At 38.4% G+C, this 19957-nt stretch overlaps 1 long non-coding RNA gene and 1 other non-coding gene across 3 annotated transcripts in view; both read right to left on the minus strand.

The window, feature by feature from the left end:
- The window catches only part of LOC120590409 (uncharacterized), a 672254-nt gene that overhangs the window by 55076 nt on the left and 597221 nt on the right, over positions 1–19957 (minus strand). The window lies entirely within an intron of this gene.
- On the minus strand, positions 14347–14465 carry LOC120590609 (5S ribosomal RNA). Its single transcript, XR_005649735.1, has one exon. It is a non-coding gene; the product is annotated as a 5S ribosomal RNA (ribosomal RNA).

Raw genomic sequence — 19957 nt, forward strand, 5'->3', positions numbered from 1 at the left:
AACTTCATGGTGCCCCCAAATGAGCTTCCTAAAACACAGTTCAATTTTGTTTTCTATCTACTTAAAAACTTAAGAGGCTTTGCATTATTCATATCAGAATCCATAGTCTTGTGACCCACAGACCAAATCCAGCTTGCAGAAATGTATTTTTTTTTAGCTTAACAATTAAACAATCAAATGAACAAACAAACCTCAAATCAATATTTAAATATTGGGAGGTTATTTATAAAGATACATATTTTCAGATTTGACAAATTAGAATATTCAGGCTAGAATTTGCAAATGGCAATCACCAGCTGAAGGTAAGTTTAAGCTTTTGAAGTAATCAGCGTGCTCTTGAAGTCATTTCAGTTCCCTCTACACACAGTGGATGCATATGAACATTTACCAGCAAACTTTCTACCTACATAACTGATTCCGGTCAGAGTGACTAAAACCTCTTTCTTAAGAATAAAATCTAGACTTCTTAATCTGGTGTATAAGGACCTGACAACTATGATAGACTGAATGATGTTTCCCAAATATGTCCCCCATGCCCTGATCCCTAGAATCTATGAATGTATTTCCTTCCATAGTAAAAGGGACTTTGTGGCTATGACTAAGGATTCTGAAAAAGGGAAAATATCTTATATTCCAGGTGGGCCCGACCTAAACATAAGAGTCTAAGAGGGAGGCAGAAAAAGAAAGATCACACAAGAGATGTGACAATGGAAGATTGGACTGATGAAGCCACAGCCCAGGGAATACTGGCAGCCTCTGAAAGCAGAACAAGGCAAGGAATAAATTTTTTCCTCGAGTCTCCAAGAGGAACTACGATCTATACTTTGATCTTAGCCCTGAGAGACTCACTTCAGATTTCTGGCCTCTGGAACTGCAGATGAATAAATCTGTGTTGTTTTGAATCACTAAGTTTGTAGTAATTTGTTAAAGCAGCAATAGAAGACTAATATTTTGCCCTCAAACAGATTTCTCCCTCTTCTTCAAATGCCATATCATTTCCTGATTCTTTAACCTTGCTTAAATATCTGCTTGGATTGCTCATTTCCCTATCTCCACAAGTCCAAACTCTTCAAATGCCACCTCTTCTTGAAATTTGCTCCTTTCCACTTCAATGGATTTGACTTGACAGGAGTTGAGTACTCCAGTTTTACTCTCTTCTACTATTTTATCGAAAAAAAACAAACCAAAAAAAACCAAAAAAAAAACCCCATCATGCTTACAAGATCTCTCTGGCTCTCTCTGGCTCTGAATTTATGCTTTAAATTTATTATTTTATATATCCTTTTAAGCAGAGGTCCCTGCATGTATATGCTCATGTATGAACATCTCAGCCTATGTGTTCACGTACTACTATATCCTTAAAAATCCGTGTCCTTTGACTCTTTCATTCTGAGGGATCCATATACCTGACGTGCAATCTTGACTCAGGAAGATATACCAGAAGCTGCCTGCACAGGTCCTGAAAGAAGACTTGGGTTTTGTGGGCAAGAATGTTTGGGGTTCTGTAAACACAGGGCAGGGACTCGAAGTTGGGCATGGACTCTGGGTATGCATGACCCCTTGTACTCACAGAATCTTCACGCTTTGAGAAGGGCACAGCCAGAGGAGGACCAGAAGAGGACCCTCCAAAGTGCATAGCCTGGGGCAGAGCCCTCTCTTCTCTAGGTCTATGGGTTGTATTGATTTAAAAATCTCATGTTTATAATTTATCTCCTCAAGCTTCAGGAAGGCAAGGACTGTAGAGTGTGTGTGTGTGTGTGTGTGTGTTTCTTTTGTCCTCCATGAGCCTACCAGGGATTTGGCATAAATGCTGAATTAGATCTGACTAAACCGAAATCAGTGGTGTGGGTAGAAGCAAGCCTGAATTTATTGCCTGCCTTTTGTTTGCTTGTCACTAAGCTGAGTATCCTATACACATTTCCTAACTTGATCCTCAAGACCTTTGAGAAAGATATTGAACCCAGATGCAAATAGTACACTCCAGGTAGAATAAGTAATTTGGTCAAAGTCACATAACTAGTAAGTAGTAGAGTTGAGATTTGAACTCACATCTGTCCAACTCCACCTGGCATGCTAATTCATGGATACACTAATTTATTTAATAGTGCTTTATTGATGGCCTACAATGTGGCAAGTTTTTCACTGATTAATGGAAATATTAGAGAGAGAAAATCAGACACTTTCCATAACCTCATGGAGCTTATACTTTACTGAGACAGTCATGGAAACAAGTAATCACAATTTTGTGTAATGTGTGCTAATAGAATAGGTAGATAGTACAGAGTCTTTCTATGATATCACCTCAAATTGCCAAAGGTGAACCTTAACATGATGAGACAAGTTCTGGGAAAGAGTACTCTCCAGAGTATGTGGGTCCCGGGACCTCTCAAATCCTGTTACATTGGCCCATTTAGTCTCATTTACAGGACTGCCCAAGTTATAGAAATATGCTATTAGCATACTTTCCTGAACAACCATAACTCTGCATTATAAAGTTTGCTAATTCTCAGAATAGTCCCTGTTAGAACACTTACAAGTGTTGGGGTAATGTGATAGAATTAAATTGACTGTGGCATTAAATATGCTCAATTACTAATACAAATATGAGAATTATATTCAGCATGATATTTTGGAAGTGTTTGGGAATAGTGTTAACTACTCTAAATCCAATCTCAGTCATGCAGGTTGAAACCAGATTTTGTACTGTTGTTGTCTTTTTAATTACACACAGAAGTGAAAAAGTTGTTCAAGGTCACATAGCAAATCAAGGGCCGAAGTGGATGAGGAAGTGAAAATGAAAGGTTATAAACTCTTAGGTACTCAATATAGTGTGTATGTGTGTGTGTGTCATATATCCCTCTCCACTCTGTCTTTCATTTAACAATTTACAAAGAAAGAAGAAAAGGCTTTCAGGATTTGCATATGGCATGAGGAGTGAGTTCAGTGCTGCTTTTAATTGAAAACTCTGAGGGCAAAGCTTAAAGAGCAGGGTAACAGCTGTAGCACATGCAACTGCCCTGTCATGCCTGTGTCACCATAATAGACAGGCTTATTATTTTTTAATTAGGAGCTTCAGTGTTTTGTTAAACTGTAAATGCGCCAGGACCTAGGGATTTGGTTATACACTAAACCACCTTGCATTTAATAATTATGGAAGCTTTTGGGAGACACAGGGTCAGTTCGCAAATGGCATTTGGTTACTGTGGAATAGCAATAGTTAACATTTACTAAACCTTTACCATTTTCCAGGCATTAGGGTGAATACTATTTAGATTCATTTATTCAAACATATTCCTTGAACTCCTATTATAGTCAAGGGACTTTATTTGGGTGGATGGGTAAATGACAAATAAAACCCATCCAGACACAGTCCTCTAAGACATCATAAATACATAAAATATGTTTATGTAAATGAAATGGAAAATATTTTCTGATTAGCAGCATAAGGGAGGAATAGTTAAGTGTCTTCCTCCACTCACAGACTCACTGCTCCCCAAGTTTACTCTATCCAGGTGCAAGGCACCTCCATCCATCTACTTGCTCATGGCAAAAATGCCATAATTATTCTTGATTTCTTCCTCTTCTTCCCACTATATCAAATCCATCACCTAGTGCTGCCTGTTTGACCTCCCAAATATGCCTTAAAGTTATCAGTTCTCTTCCCACTACCCCCCACGCCAATTTAAGTTTCTTGTCTGTATTTCGTTCAATAACCTGTCAGCTGGTATCCCCAGTACCATTCTTGATTCTTCCAATCCATTCTCCACACCATAGCCTGTGTGATTTTGTTAAAACACGGATCAGATTATGTAACCCTTCTGCTTAAGAATCTTCAGTGCTATCTCATTGCAGCCCATAATACTCTGTACAAAACCCTGGCTTACTTGTCACTCTTAATCATTATTTCCCAACTCTACTAACCTTCTTTGAGTTCTTTCCATGTACCTCAGGGCCTTCAAATACTATTATGCTTTTGCCATTAGTTGCTATATGGATGGCTTCTGCATGTTTTTCAGATATCAGCAAGAATGCTCCTTCTCCATGGAGAGCTCCTTGGTTTCATCTCTTACTCCTCAGCATGGTGCTTCTCTATTTCATAGTACAGTACATATACTATGTACTGTAATCTTGAATAGTGACATGTATCTTATTGTATACATGTTTTATGTCTATGTTTTACACCAGAATGTCAAGTCTACACAGCCTCAATTCCTAGAACAGAACTTGATTCATACCTGGCATTCCATGGATATTTGCCACAGGAGTGGAATAATTAATAAAGGACATTTAACGTCTGTACATTCAGAGGAAAGGCTCCTTGTACTAAAGAGACTAGGTAAGAAATTGAGGAGAAATTGAATTTTAAGTTTGATCCTAAAGGATCTAGTCAGACTAGAAATAGGGTAGGTCAGGAGATGACTGGTGAGGATATTACAAACAGAATATATTGATGTGTCTGTGTTTCAGTCTTGGCCTTATCACCTGTTGTGTGGTACTGGTTGAATTTCATGACCCTTCTCTGATTTTTTTTTTCCATAAAGTATTAACACAGAATATTTTTTTCTGGACCCCTGTGAGTCCAATGATATACAGATTATGAAAATCTTCTGAAGATCACCAGATCATAAAGGGACTTGAGAAATATTTTTAATATTTGTATTTTAAAATCTAGATTGTACATGTTTTACTGGCAACTTTGTCAAATGATAGATGCTCCTTAAATACCATAAGTTACTTGGTTTCATTGTTTTTCCAGCCTTTCTCTGGGACTCCATTAATTGGTGAATGCCATGAGAATATGTCACCTACCTCAAATAAGTTCTACATTTTCTTCTCTAATGTGGTGTTTATGGCCAGGCTCTTTACACTGGTTCTAGTCATGCTTTCCTTGTTTAATGATTGTTTTTGCAAAACTAAAATAACTAGGTACATACAGATATAATTGTGACTTGACCCAGCCACTAAGAGCTGGTAGCCTTGTGGGGCTGAGGAATCAGAAAGAAAAGGACCTTAAGGAGAAATCTGGCTCTTCATTGGTCTCTGGGCATCTGTGTTGGGGCAGTAGATGTGTGAGGTGGGTTCGGGAGCTTAAGGAAGTGAGCTAACATTTACTTATCTACATGATGTACAAAGAGCTCCAACAGCCTATGCATTTAATATTGCCATGATTACCAGTCTAGTCCAACAACTATTGAAAACGATCATATTTTTAGTATATTATAGGACCAGACGCTTTACATAAACTTCACTGGCATTATCTTATTTAATCTTCAAAGAAACACTGTGATAAAAGTGTTATTTGATGAATATTAAGTTGTTTAGGGTGGTAATTCTCACACTTTATCAGAAACACCTGGAGGGTTTGTTAAAACTACAGATTACTGAGCTCTACATCCAGAATAGTCCGGGGTCTGGGATGGGGCCTATGTGTTTGCATTCCTAACAAGTTCTCAGGTGACACTAATGCTGCTGGGTCAGGGACCCACTTTGAGCACCACTGTTTTAGACGAGTGTCCAATCCTGGTGCTCAACCAAACTGGGAGTCAAATCTGGACTCATCTAAATCCAAAAATGCACAACCTTTCCTTATAATATTACACTTGTTCATTTCAGAAAGGGCTGAAATGTGAATTCATGAGGAGGTTTGGCACTTACCTGGAGGTACCTGACTTGCCTCATTTGTGAACCAGATGTTATTGAGCTCATGATTGAAAGGCCACTATACTTTTGAAGTAGTATATCATCAAAATGATTAATGATTAGAAGGTAACAAGAGAGCCTTTCTCATGAAGATAATTTCTGATGAAACTCTCTATGTGTTTTTGAATAAAGGCTGGTGGCTTCCTCAAATGTCATGGCCTTGCAAGTGACTTCACTTCTCTGTCAAATCTTTTCAGATAAAATATTGATAATAAAAATACTCACCTAATAAAGAGGCATTAGGAATCGCAAATGTAAACTATGGTGAATAGGAAAGTGCTTGGCTGATATGGATTAAAGTGATACCCTGTTAAATTTCAATAGGCTGCATTCATGACTTGGATTCACATGAAGCTTTCAGTGTGCTCAGAATAGGATTAAGAAGTGAGTGTTGGTTGGGAGAAAGGAACCGAGGCAAAAAGGTGACTACAAACCCTGAGATCTGAGAAAAGGGAAGAGTCAAGGAATTCTCATACTGTTAGTGCCTTAGAAATGCACCCATAACCTTAAATCAGTGACATTTATGTTTTATAAATTACTGTGGGCATAAATGCAAGCTGGAAAGTATAGAGTGTTTAAAACTGGGGCTTTCTATGTCAGCCTGGGAACTTTCAAATTCTTACCACTTAATAGCTGTGTGACTTCGGCTGAATATTTAAGTTGACTAAATTTCAATTTTCTCTTTGACATATTGAAATAATAAGAGTATATACAATGTAAAATTTCTGTCAAACTTAAATATGTTAATGCACATAAAAGGCTTGTCATAGTAGTAGAACTATCTCATCTTGATGTGCAGTAAGATGTTCAATAAAAATACCAAAGACTAAATGAAAGAACACACACACACACACACACACACACACACACACACACACACACACACACACACACACAAATCATTCACAATTTTGCTGGGAGATGACCCAGCCCAATGGATTCCTGCAATATGTCTCCTTTCATTGGACTTAAAAATGGTTGTCCTCTGTCTCCTCCTTGCCTCTGCATGAAGCTCCTAGCCTACTCTACTGGTTCAGGTCACCTAAGAACATGGATGCATCACCCAAAGGGTTCCCCTTGTGGTTTCAGATAAATGATTGGCCCCAGTAAACTGGATGAGAATAGCAGGCAAAGGTGACATTAAAAAAAAGTGCTTAGGTTCTCATTTAAGGAAGTCAAAGAGGAAACTACTGTTCTGCATTGAAATTGTACAAGAAGTCATGGTGACTTCTGCTCTACATTGGGAAAGGAAAAATAAGCAATTTACTTGCACAGGGTTCATAGAAAAACAGCCTTGGGGGGAAATTACTTATGTAGTAAATTTATGTAGGATTGTAAGACAAATTATACTATCGGTAAATGAGGTCAGAGGAGCAGGGAAGACTGATGGTAAAAAAAAGAAAAAAGTGGCTTGCATGGGAGAGGTTGCCTTAACTATATGTAAACCTTGAAACAGCTGATGACATTTTTTAAAGTGCTGGGTTAAAAATGTGTCACTTTTCTTGAAACCCCCGGAGCTAAACCTGGCATTTTATTTTGCATGTGTTTTATATTCATATATAGCAATTTTTGAAGTATAACAGTAAAAATAGCATAACTAGACATTTTATTAAGAAGGAAGAATACCTAGAGACTTTTTAGTATTGCGATATATTATTGATCTGTTCTATGGGTCTCATATTCAAATACCTAAGAAGCCAGGCAGGGGGTGGTAGTGACCCCAGCAGGATTAAATTAGGGAGACTAAAGGGAATGGTGGCAGCTCTAGTGAAACGGAGCATACAAGTCTTGTTAGAAGGGTGAGGCTGATTCTCAGCTCTAGCCAATGGAGGACTTAATATTGACAGATTTTTTGGCTTTTTCAAGAAACATTAGAAATCTAAAGTCTTGTGTAACATTGCCTAATTGTTTAATATTCACTGATTAAAAAAACCCTCTAGGCATAAAAACAAAACAAAACAAAACCCTTACCTTTGGCTCAAATCTGGCCATCAACAAATGACCTCTGATCTATTTGGATGTTGTAACATTTATGCTGGAATTCACAAACCTAAAGTCTTTGCCCATGACTTTGTACATTTAAGTCAGACCCATCTTTCCAAGCAGTGGGAAAACTTGAAACATTTATCAGTGTTCCCTTTGTGAAAAGAAAGAGTCCGGGACAATTCAAAGAAGGCATTTCCAGCCCACCAAAGAAGCCAAGGGACTGGGTTTCTGGCTGGCAGGAATGGTTAGATTAGTCTTCAGCATCATTAGGGTGGTTTACATTTGGGTTTAGAATAAAAAACATTTAGGAGTAAATCCTTGTGCTCCACATTTACCAACTGTGTGACCGAGGGTAATCTGGGTCTCAGTTCCCTCACATAAAAAATAAGGATAATATTTCTGGGGTCACTGTAAGGTTGAGTTAGTAATAGTGTTTGGCTCTGGGGGCTCAACTTTCCTAAATCCTTGGGGAAGAGCCAAGGAAACCACCCTGTAATTGCTACTGGCATTGCTTGTGCTTGTAATATTTAAACATTGCTTCTAATTCTGTGATGAAATATAAACACTGAAAGCTGTTTGGGTTTTGTTGTTGTCTTGCTAAAATGCTATACATCTTTGAAAAGCTTTTAAAGCTTCAAGCCTCTTTTTCAGCCAAATCCTGCACAACTTGAAATGATGAATTCTTTTATCCATTCACCTTGGCTTAATTGACAATAATGGCCACACTTAATTTTATGTTTCCTTTTTTTTTTTTTTCAATTTCTCTGTATTCCCTGCTAGGTGTTACAGAAATAGAATATTTTAATATGCATTTCTTCCTTTTCAGTTTCCTTGGTTCACTCCCTGCATTGGAGGGACAAAGGTCTTGGAGCCACCGACCAGATGTGTGGGACCTAGCAATATATTATCTTTTCTAGGCCTTATTTTTCTCATCTGCAAATGAAGACGATGACTAGTTTTTAAGGTACCTGTTCTGACATTTTAGAACTAAACTTATCTTGAATTTGCTCGCTCATTTATTTAATAAATAAGTATTGATTTTATCACATGCATAGGTCTCCATGGCAGTAATTAATTTGCTCCTGTGTAATTGTTTGTATCTCAGCACTGGGGACATAGATATAAACTGACACGGTTTCTGTCTTGAGGAGCTCACAATCTTATAGGAGAGGTGCAAACAGACAATTACACTCTAGTAATCTAATTACTGCAATGCAGACTTGTCCAAGTTTCAGAAGAATGTATCAGAGTGGCTGTGGCCAGGGATGGGTTGGGGAGGGGCGTGGCCATTGGCAATCACTTAACAAAGCAAATGAGAAGTTTATTTAATTATTAATTAATGATGCCCTTGACCTACAGAAGCTAACAGTTTAATGCAGGAAACTGACACACAGACAAATGATCACAATTCACTATGCTAAGTTCTATAACCAAAGAATGAACAATGTCATCTACACATGGAAAAAGAAACAATTAGTTTGGTTTAGACTACTATCCCTATGAACTGTGAAGTTAATTAAAAAACAAACAAACAAAAACAACCAAAAAAAAACCAAGGAAAATTAGCTACAGGAATATAGTTTTAAAAGATGACAAGAAATATATTAATTTATGATATGACTATATATTGTTATATGCTAAACACTGTGCCAAGGATAACTCAATGGTACATAAGATATTTCTTCCAGCTTATAGTGTTAGGAGGGAAACCAACACACAATTGAACCTAAACTTGTCAAGAATTTAAAACCAAAGAACAAGACTTGTTGTCTTAGCTTCTCCATTTAGAGCTGTGTGACACAGAGACAATCTCTTGTACACTCAACCTCATTTCCCTGGTGTGCAAAATGGGATAGTATGTACAAGGGAGAGTGGTGTAAGGGACAGGACCCAAATAGAATAAGTGTTGTGAAAGTACTTTGTGGGCTGTTAAGGACTCTACGCGTTAGTGATTATCATAAATGCAAAAAAAGAGAGTTGGTTGTACTTAACCTATAATGAGAGTAAGCAATGATTTCCACACACAGTGATGTATCTAGCCTCAGGGCTTTGAGGTCGTGTGTGTATACCAGTAACTACCAATCTCCTTTCCTGACTAGTCTTCCTTTTTCAGCTGCTTATCAGTAACAACTGCCTTTTGGACTTCTCCATTTGGCCCATCCTTAGCACTTCATACTAGGCATGGCCAAAATTAAATTCAACTTCTTCCTCCTCCCCGTTCTTCAGACTTTCTTCTGCTCCTATATTTCCCATCACAGTAAAGTCACAAAATCAGAACTGTCTCCTCTCTCAGCCCCACATTCATTGGTAACCAAGTCCTAGACAGTTCTCAAGTTATCTCTATCAATTCACTGCTTGCTTCAGACATCATCACCTCTCCTAGAGCGATTGCAATAGTTCCTTCAGTTGTATCACTACCTCGAGATTCTATGCTCTTCCCCCACCCTCCATCCATCTTACTGTTGCCAGAGTGATTTCTTTTCAATAACTTGACCATGTCACTCTTCTATTGTTAAAAGGCATCAGTGATTCCTCATGGCCTACTGGATAATTCAAGTCATTAAGTAGAACCAAAAAAATCTTTGTGACATGGATCCTGTCTCCCTTTCCAGTCACATTTCACCAATTCCTTATTTACCAAGATACTTACATTGAACTACTTATCGCTCTTCTCTGTGATTTTGTTTATGCTCGTCCTTGGCCTAAGACTCTATTTCTTTTCTCTTTGTTTGCCAACCACTGTTATTTAAATCAAGGTTCACTCAAATGTCACTTCCAAGAAGGAATTCTTAGAATTATTCTGTTACTTTCTTCTACTGTACACACTATGCAGCAGTGCATAATTCTATCATAGTCCTTGTCTCATTGCACTTACATATATCTGAGCAAGGACTAGCTCTTACTCACCTTCAGTCTCAGGGCCAGATATACAACACCTGCTCAGCAATGTTTGTACTGGCTGGTGCCTCTTCCGGATGCTAAGGACTCCCTTTCTTGGAATCCATAACTATATTTATATCTCTCTAGAAATGTATTCTGATAAATATTTTCTACCAAAATAACTTGTTTTCTGATACTTTCAAGATAACAGGGCCTTGGAATTTTTAAGGGGAATGGAGGAAGGGAAGGAAAAAGGAATGAGACAAGGAGAAAGGGAAAGAAAAAAAAGAAAGAAAGAAGAGAGAGGTAAGGAGAATGGAGGGTAGGAAGAAAGAGAGAGGACATACAAATTATCATGGAAACTGGTATAAATAGAAATGCCTTTACTATCTAGAAAAGTGTCTGAAGAACTCCTTGTAAAAAGTAAACGGTGCACTCTTCATTTGACCACAAAACAAACCCTTTGAAAAGGTTCACTCTCACTTAAATCTAGTGCTTCTGATTTCCCTCTAATGCCATAATACTAATTTGTATTTATTCCAATATTTCATAAGTAATTCCCTGAGAAGCCCTTGTGATGATGTCATCTTGCCCAATTATGTAGCTGTTCATCTGGCCACCGGCAGCGGCATCACTGAGTGAAGATTTTCAAAAGGAAAAAGATGAGAGAGAATGTGCTCTCAAGTTTTGTAGGATCTAGAAAAGCCAGATGTTTTATAAGCACAACTCAGATCTCATCAATCTAGGACTACAATATAAATATGTTTCTTTATACTGATTTTGTTGTTGTTGCTATTGTTTTTTGTTTGATCTCAAATTGAGGTTGTATGAAATCTCATTAGTTTTATGGCCTCCTCCCCAGTTATCCCCCATGATGTTTGGAAGCTACCAAATGGTACTTCCCGTTTGTCCATAACCAGCTGCAGTCACAGCATTGGACCCTCTCCATTCATCTATCTTCCTTTGGAGCTCACTCATTAAGGCCCATTCTCTGTGGTTAGAGTCTAGCTAAAGAAGAAAGAGTCCACCGAACAGCCTCTAATGTCTACAGAGAACAATGAACAAAATTAGTTGTTTTGATTCTGTTTAGTGAGGCAGGTCATCCTTTGTTAGCTTTTATCTTGGCTGCTGGTGCCAGTGTAAGAACATGACTGATATAAAAACCGTGCCTATGTGTGGGACTTCTAGCACATTATTAGCTACTGATGGCATGACTGACTTCAAAGGAGGCAGAAGACATTTATAATTGGCCCCAACAATGGCTATATGAAAGTAACTGGATTAGTCACACTAAGCTAATTGTTGTAGTATGGTGCAGACATTAGTTTTGTCACTTGAGTGGATAGATACAATTATGCTGGTCAAATATTCACTTGTATTTCAAGAATAATGGATATATTTCTTGCTTTAGAATGAGTGTGGCAAATTGTTGTCTGAGAATTGCTTATGTTATTCTTAATTTGGTTTTTAGGCTTAACAATAGCATTAGGGGAGATTGAGGTTAGACATTAAGAAACACCCACACTAGCAGTACTAGAGAAATCTCCCTGTGTCAATGTTAAAATGTTTCAGAAATTCTCACCTGTCTGAAATAGATTAGCGACTTTCCTGCCAAAGGCTGAACTTATGCTACTTCTGAACATCTCCTCTGACATTGGGACTTTACCATATTCTGGAAGATATATTTTTATTCATCTATCCATCCAGCATTTATTGAACTAATCAAGATTAAGGACTTGTGCTTTTTAATAGGACTCAATATATAAACTAAGAAGCCCCTGCCCTCAGGAAATTTACAGTCTAGGGTGAGAAATAGACATATAAATAGAATTAGACATAAAGAAAGAGGAGTTAGCCAGGTAACTAGGTGGGAGGGGGATGATAGTCCAGGCACAGAGTAGGAGTGTATGCACAAAGGTGTTAAAGCAAAAGTATATTACCCATTCCAGATGCTTCATAGCTGGACTCAGAGTCTATATCATGGAACTATAAGAGGTGAGTTTGGAGACATTCGCAAGAACAAGATGATGGAAACTCTTGTTTGACTTTGTGGCAGCCCTGAATGTATGGCACCCAGTTATCTCTTTGAGAACCTGCTGTAAGGAGTATTAGCTAGCTGACAGCTTTGAGCTGCCAGACTTTTGGGTTCACGCTGAGGCCTCAATGTCCCAGGGATTTTTAGCTAATGTCTGAGTACGGTGGAGGTACTAGAGCTGGGCCTTTTCTGTCCAACACGGGAATCTTCTAAAGGCAGCCTATGCACTAGGACTCCCCAGTTGACCTGACCATGACTTTCTCAGAATTGTATTGCAGTCTCCAGCGCTTCCTACTCAATTCTCCTCCTTTCTCTTTCCACCTTCAGAGGTGTCAAATCTGCACCATAGTCTGAAGCTCTCCCAACCCACACTACTTTTTCTTGCCCTAATCACTCACAGGAATTTCCTTTCACAAATCTATTACATTTCTGTCTTGCTGTCTGCTTTCTAGAGAAGCTGAACTGATTCAGACTCAGTAAGGTGTTTGGATTTTGAACTGAGGTCAATGAGAAGCCACTGAAGTGTTTTGCACAAGGACATTGAGTAATAAAACCTTTGTTATAGAAAGATTATTACAGCTATAGTATAGAGGACAAAGTTAGGAAGAGTGAGACTTGAAGAAGCCGGACCCATTAGGAATAGGAAAAATATAAGGATTTTAAATGGGGCAATAGGAGGAGGCAGCGGGGGAGACGAGTTAGAAGAGAAGTTGGAGGCAGAAACAGTAGGACTTGATGATCCACTGATTGTCAACTGCAACAGAGAGGGAAAATAAAGGATGACAGGGTATCTAAATTGTTATGCAGGGCCACATTCGTAGTCTTGAGGAATTCTTGGGAAGTGGTTTGCTAGTTGATAATCCTCACATAAAATGTAGAAAAAGTAAGTTGGTAGTTGTCTGTGCTCCTTCTGGTATACTTCCCCACCACTGGGATGGACTCTGTAGGCAAGGAAAACACTGAAGATGTCCAAAAGGGGACTAAACTAGAGACTTGAGGAAAATGAGCTCTTTGTTGGGTTGGCAGAAAGAGACTGCTCAAGACAGTGGCAGTGGTGTTAGCTTGTACAAAGGTAAGGTACTATTTGGTTATAGGAAGCTATACTGTTTCCTGTGGCTACCCTAACAAAGTACCCCAAATGAGGTGGCTTAGAACATCAGAAATGTAATGTTTCACAGTTCTGGAGGTTAGAAGTCTGAGATCAAGGAGCTGGCAGGCTCTCTTTGCTGAAGACTCCAGGAAAGAATCTGTTCTTTACTCTTTCTAGCTTCTGGCAATTGCCAGCAGTCCTTGGCATTCCTTTACTTACAGCTGCAAACCCCATTCTCTGCCTCTGTCATCACAGGATGTTCTCCCTGTGCATCTTCACATAATTTTCCCTGTGTGTGTGTTTCACTCTCTGTGTCTCTTTTGTTCTTATAAGGAAACCAGTCATATTCCACTAAGGACCCACCAGTATGACCTCATCTTAATTACATCAGCAAAGACCCTATTTCCAAATAAGATCACATTATTAGGTTCAATTAGGACATGCATTTCTGGAGGACACCAGTCATCCTAGTCCAGAAGCTTCAAGTGGAAGCTTACCAAGACCCTAAACTCTTTACTGTGCCACTGTGAAACTCCATCATTACCTTATGAGGTTGTGAAAATTACATTTATTTTTTTAGGCGAGGCAACCCTTGGTTGACGTTATAGATTGCAAGGAACTTGTCAGCTTACAATCTCTTATTTTTTATTTTTTATGCCTATAGCACCTGGTCTTCCCAGGTGGTCTCCCATCCAAGTACTAACCATGCCCAACCCTGCTTAGCTTCCGAGATCAGATGGGATCAGGCTTGTTCAGGATAGCATGGCCATAGACAAAAATTACATTTATAAGACTAACTACATTTAACATCTAGTTCTGGCTACATTTTTTTCCTATACCATCATGCCAACATGTGTGTCTTTGTGACCAGTCTACAACCCACAAATATTTCTCTACAAGGTGCCAGAGGGCTGGACCTACTACAGGTATCAGCTCAGATGCTGCAGGATCCTCCTTCAGTCGATCTAGGATTTCTATCAAGGTTTCCATCATTTCTCTTCCCTCAACCCTGGCCAGGGACTAGTGGGTGCAGAAGTTCGGTTAAGCTTCCAATTTCCTCACTGCTGTTCGGATATATATTTTCTTTCTCACTTGTTGTTGCACAGCATCTACCTTACTCGATCAAGCCTTTGTATTGCTATGCAAATGAACAACTTTAATAATTTAATACCTCCTTTTTATTTTTTTCTTTCTCTCAGTAAACCTGAATATCAAGATTATTGTTATTACAAACTTGAAACAACATGTATTTGAAAGTCAAAACTGAACTGTGATTCCTTTGTTCTCAGCAGTATTAATTCTTGAGGAAGACACTAGACCAGTAATGTTAGCATCCAGGCTCCACTACCTTATCCTTTGCCTCCATTGTAAGGTGCCAGGTGAGCCAACTACTCAACTTCCCTGTCTGCCTTAGAGCTTCAGGTAGCCAAGGGACTCAGTTTTGTTGACCAACATGTAGGAGGATATTTGTTGGGATATTTTAGGAAAGCTTTTAGTTTTCTAAATAAAAAAGAGAGATGGCTGGTACCTCCTCCCCACTTCCTTCTGCCCTTCCTGAGTTAAAGATGATGGAATGCTGAATGTTTGGAGCAGCCATTTTGAAATACTGAAAGAGAGGCTAATATGACATTACCGAACCAATGTCAACAGCTTCTACCTCCAACATTTTAGGTTAAGAAAATCTAAGCCTTGAGCCACAGAAAATTAGAAGTGCAGTGAATGAATTCCTAATAGTCCTAGGCAATGAACAAAACTGGTTCAATTGGTGAGGACTTCCCAGCAAAAAGACATGATGAAATCTACCTTGACATCACATCTCCAAAATATTATTCACATTCTTATCATTCAGAAATAAGTATCTTAGCCAAGAACCTAAGATTTTGGAAATTTGATATCAAAGTAGCTGGGATACAGAAAATACAAAGATAGAATAGAATAAATAATTGTTAGGTAAAATTTCACATTTTTATCTCTAGAAGTAGAGAATTAGATTTATTTTGAAGACAAACTCTTTTTCTTTTTGCTTTAGGATAAATTATCAGAATGGATCAGGCTTAACACTGGGACTCCCCAAGGTAGATATTATATAAAAAAATGAGTTAAATAAAAAATAATCCTTTTAGTAATGTGAATGTGAAGTAAATACCCATCCTTTGTCCTGGGACAGCATGAAACTACCCTTAACCTGAAGGTAACTGTTGCATTTGGGATCATAAATTATTTCCTTAAGCTGGAGTTGTGTTTAAAAGCTGCTTACTTATTTTTTCTCCTTTCTCTTGTGGAATTCTTGTAGCAGATGAGGAGTAGAGAGAAGCAGAAGGCCCTGGGTAGACCCAGAGAGGCACACAGTCTTGGCGTCAAAATGTAGCACAGAACTGTAGAGGAGATTTTCATGTCACCTGTGGCCGGACCCAGTCACCTCTCTGACATAACTGGGAGTGACATATTTAAAGCAACACGAGAGAGCATTTGTGGCAGAGACCCAGGTGATGTGATAAGGAATATTCTTGATATGGCTTCAAGAGGAGGAAGAATATGATAGATGCCACTGGTCTCACTGAGAACACAAACCCAGGTAAGGTTTATCAACTCCCAGAAATAACAGAAGACATTTTGCAGGGAAGACTGGAATCTGGCAGTCATACTGCTGGAGTCTATATAATTTGGAGTCTAACTATAGAGATTTTTGTTGACCTGCTTTTGCCGGGGTATATCTATTATAAAGCATTTAGAAAACATTAATGACATTTAAAAAATCTCTAGTGGTAAATTACAGTAATGGTCCCAATTTTCAGTGCCTCCTTAGAGCACTTCCTTTGTCCATATAACTGCACTACTCACATTCTAGATCAGCCACCAGCCAGCGTCTCTTTCTTTGATACAGAGTAGGCCCAGCCAAGATCAGCAGAATCATCTAGTCGATCCCAGGTGTCCTAGCACATGGTAGACAAACACTTACTGTTGTATGCCACTGAGATTTAGAAGTTGTCTGTTATGCATCACTGTTTTGAAAATTGATAACTAGTAAATCTTTTAAAGTGAGTGATACTGGGAATATCACATGGTCTGAGTCTCAGTTTTGCATTTTTTTATTCTGTAAAATAAGCATAGCAAGACTTACTACACTCATGTATTTTGAGTATTTAATGTGATAACTCAGCATGTAAGACAGTTATTATTTCTTGGCAACATTAAAGACTGAATATGTGAATTTTAAGATCTCATTATAGGATAGACATCTGTGTTTCTGCCCCAGGGAGCATGTTCCAATAAACATTTCTGCATCCCAACTTTCGTGGGTATAGTTGCACATGGGCTGCTTTGCAGTGCATTTTGAGCTTCAGAGAGTGACACTATTAGAGATTCTCTCAAATGGAATTCTATAGCAAACTGAGCACTTACAGAATTGGCCTTATAAATGTGTAAGGCAAAGAAGCCAGGAGGTCAAACATCTCCATGATGTTCAATTGGAAAGGACTTTTTGAAAAGGTGGTAAAGCAGAGAAATAGTAGAAATGACACACTTTAGAGCTGGAGAGCACTGAGTCAAAATCTGGGCTTCCTCATTTGCCAGTTATGAGACTTCAGCAGGTTCTCTTATCTCAGTGAGCCCTGGTTTTCTATCCAAAAAAACTGGAAATAAAAGTCAACATCTTGTAGAATTGTTGAGAATATTAAAGGAAATGATGCATTTAAAGCTTCGGGGACAGAGTAAATATTCTTGCAACTGGAATGTCAAAAACATTTTTATGTGGACTCGGAGCCCAAGGACTTGGGGGAACAGGAGCCAACTGATATCATTAGCAATTTCAGGTGCTGAGCTGTGAGGGGGAATTTGGATAAAGCAGCACAAAAGTTGGTCTTTTTTGTGTCTCAGTTTTAATGCATGTGATTTTTTTTTTTTTTTGCATTGCACTATATTTAGGTACAAGGTGGCCAAGAACAAAAGCTTAAATTTATTTTGAAATGTTCAGAACAATGAGATGATTGATGTTCTATATATCAGCATCACAATTCCAAACGCAGAAAAATCTTACACTCAGTTATTAGCATTTCACAAATATCTGTTTTAATATGGCAGTCTGACCCTGCTTTACTCAACTTCGCAGTTTTGACTCTAAATGTTAAATATACTTTACATTTGCGCAGCACTCAATAACTTACAAAACTCTTGCCCAGACATTATTTCATTTTTGAACTTCTCAATAACCCTGTGGGGTAGCAATTCATATCCTCAATTTGAAGATGAGGGAATCAGACTTATGGTTAAATGGCATTCCCAAAGTCACAAAATGGCATTCCCAAAGTCACAAAATTAGTGCATGCTGGTCTAACTTGCAAACTTGGTACTGATGTGAGGCATTCAGTGAGATATTTTATGTGCCAGGTGCTATACTAAGCTCACAACCTATAGCTATTCTAATCATCACAAAAATAGAAAACATAAAATCCTTTTATGGCACACCAATTGTGCACCTCCTCATTAGTCATTGTCCTACACTCCTGCCTTGCTCACATTTTTTTTTTTTTCACAAGTAAGTTAAGATATGTTTACGGATGGAGGGCTCCTACCTTACTCTTAGATAACTCATGGGATAGTCTTAACTGATTGTGACAGCCCCATTCCCTTTGCCAGTGACTGGTACAGAAATGGGCATGTAATCTACTTGGACAAGGAAAGGAAATTAAAGAGAAGTTTGTTAGAGTCTTCTGGAAAAGAGCCCAAGACTCTGTCTTGGTAAAAGAGAGAATGAGAGATGCATAAGAAGAACACCCAACTCTGTTTTCCTGCTTTGGGTGCTGTTATCTGAGGATCCGATGTTCGAAGCCATGGTAGCAATTTCAACCATGAAGGGAAAGCAAAACAAAATAGAGAAGCTGATTCAGAATTCTGATATCTTTGAGTGGCTTTGTTAATCAACCTGGATTTAAAGAGACAATTAAAAGTTTTTATTGTTAAAGAGAACCTTTAGTCACATATTTAATCACTTGTCCTTAAAATCATTCTAGATGACACATTCTCACAAATAAGTACTGTGGTCACTTTCACAGTTGACAACAATGAAGAACAAAGCATTTAAGTACGCCAAGGCCATAAATATGGACGGTTGCAGATTCAGGATTTGAACTTTTGTGTATGATGTTGAAATCTGTGATCTTCTAAAATATACTACAATGCTGCCTACCCTCCCCACCCCATCATACCTCCTTCTTCCCATCAGTCTGCAATGGGAGAACTGAAGGACAAAGAAGGGTCAGACAGGTATGACCCTGCCACATCAGTGGATGTTTCCTGGGGAGGGAGGGTATTTCCTAAAAGACAGTGGGCCATGAAATAAAACTGCTGACATTACACTTTGGCCTACAATGGCCTTCTTGATTTTTTGTACTCAGTACCTGGAGAGGTAGAAAAAGCAGGAGAGTTGAAGGTAAAAGTTCTGATTTCAAGTTCTGGCTTTACTATTTTGTAAGAGTATTACTTTGGGCAAGTCCCTTGATCTCTTGGAGACTCAGTTTTCATCCATAAAGTGAGAATAATAACCTCTGGTCTACGTCCTCCTGAGGTTATGGTGAAGATGACAAGAGAGAATGCATGTGGAAATTTCTCTCCACTGCAGAGGATACAAGATTCTTATTGTTAGAAAAGATGTCCTCAGGGCAGACATGGTCTCCTCATGATCTACTATAGAAACTAAGGATACTAACGGTCCTTAACACGAACATTACAATAATGTTATTGCTTTTGATAAATTTATAATTTATAGGTTGTAAATTCAAATATTCTCCCCTCTGAATACCATTCTGAAGGTTAATGAATGAAATACATGATTTTCAAATCCCAACAGTTGGTGTTAATTGGAAGCAAACACACACCTTCAGGTTTGATCTCTCATTGCAAGACAGTCAGATAACTTAACCTCAAAGTAATTCATTACCGCACCACTCAGAGCTCTCGGAGGATGGTAGACATTTCAAAGGTTTTCAATGTGTGTGTATGATTCCCCCCACTTCTTTGCAAAAGTAGCAAGCTTGAAGGAAGAAAGGGACCAAGGGAAATTTAGAAGAACTTGATGGAGGATTTTTAAATAACCTGAAAATATTAAATCCATAGGATTTAATTAGAAGCAACTCAAGAGTCTAATGCTCACTGGCACTTGCTATTTGTCCATGATGGAACATTTTGCAAGCTTTAAAAAAGCAAGACCTGTAATACTTAAAGGTATAGGACACTACATGAGGGTCAGGTGAAAACATAATAGTGAGATG

The sequence above is a fragment of the Pteropus medius genome, unplaced genomic scaffold (genome assembly GCF_902729225.1).
Source record: "Pteropus medius unplaced genomic scaffold, Ma_sr-lr_union100, whole genome shotgun sequence".
Taxonomy (NCBI): domain Eukaryota; kingdom Metazoa; phylum Chordata; class Mammalia; order Chiroptera; family Pteropodidae; genus Pteropus; species Pteropus medius.